The 1,035-nt window shown below is 53.1% G+C and overlaps 1 protein-coding gene across 1 annotated transcript in view; it reads right to left on the reverse strand.

Moving 5' to 3' along the window:
* ST3GAL2 (ST3 beta-galactoside alpha-2,3-sialyltransferase 2) overlaps positions 1-1,035 on the reverse strand; it is a 34,671-nt gene that overhangs the window by 22,169 nt on the left and 11,467 nt on the right. The window lies entirely within an intron of this gene.

Raw genomic sequence — 1,035 nt, forward strand, 5'->3', positions numbered from 1 at the left:
TTTCTAGCCATATAAAGAGCTTGGGAGGTTTCCGCCCATGTTGGGGAGAGAGAGAGAGAGAGCGCGAGCGAGCGCGCGCGCAATTGGAGTTTGGGAGAAAGAGCGTGAAGATCTCCAAGCGCTGCTAATCCCTTCGAACCCAGCTTTCTTTTTCTCCTTAAGAGGGCAATAGAGGGCCGATTTACCGAACCCACAGAGTCTTAACAACTCCGGGGGCCTATTTACCGAACCCACGGAGCTTCAACCACTCTGGGGGCCAAACGGCCTCTAGCCTCTCCCCATCGCCGAGCGCAATCCTAAGACGTATCCCTTTCCTTTTGAAACTACTGAACCCGCGGAGCTTCAACCACTCCGGGGCAAATTACCAAGCCAAACCCGCGGAGCTTCAACAACTCCGGGGTCAATTGTCGGAGTCCTCTAGCGAGGACTTAAGCGGAGCTGAGCCTGGAACACTGTCCAGCCTACACCACGACCATCTGTGGTGTAAGTAAACAAATCTTTTAATCAACCATTACGCGTCCGTAACTGATTCTAACTCGCCACCGGTCTTCTTCGACCCCGCGTGCCCGGGCTGCTGGCCACAGCCTGCGTGCACAAAGACCGGTTCGCATACCGCTCCTAGCCCGCACATGACCGCATGGATGGGATTGGGAGGCGGCCCGCACACTAATGCTGTCTTAAGGAGCCAGAAGTGGTGGCTGAGGAACATTAAGACATCGCTGTTCCATGAGAGAAGCTCCCTTTAAGCAGCATGCACAGTTGTGTGCATGTCTGCATCACTTGCCATTAGCATCAGTGCTGTCTCAGCTCGAGCATCCATCTCTTCACTGCAGGATGAGTGGGCTACAGCACTCTCAAAAGGAGGAGAGAGCAGTCCAGTACTTAGACCGGAGGGGTGGCTCTCAGCCAAAGTAGGTTGCTGACATCTGGTTCAAATGTGTTTCACTAAGAACAACAATTGTAATGGTGGTGCAAGGCAGCCCTCGCAGGCCAGAAAATAGAATTGGCATAGAAGATACCTATTGTTCTCTTTCC

This window comes from Alligator sinensis, unplaced genomic scaffold (genome assembly GCF_000455745.1).
Source record: "Alligator sinensis unplaced genomic scaffold, ASM45574v1 scaffold260_1, whole genome shotgun sequence".
NCBI classification, from domain to species: domain Eukaryota; kingdom Metazoa; phylum Chordata; order Crocodylia; family Alligatoridae; genus Alligator; species Alligator sinensis.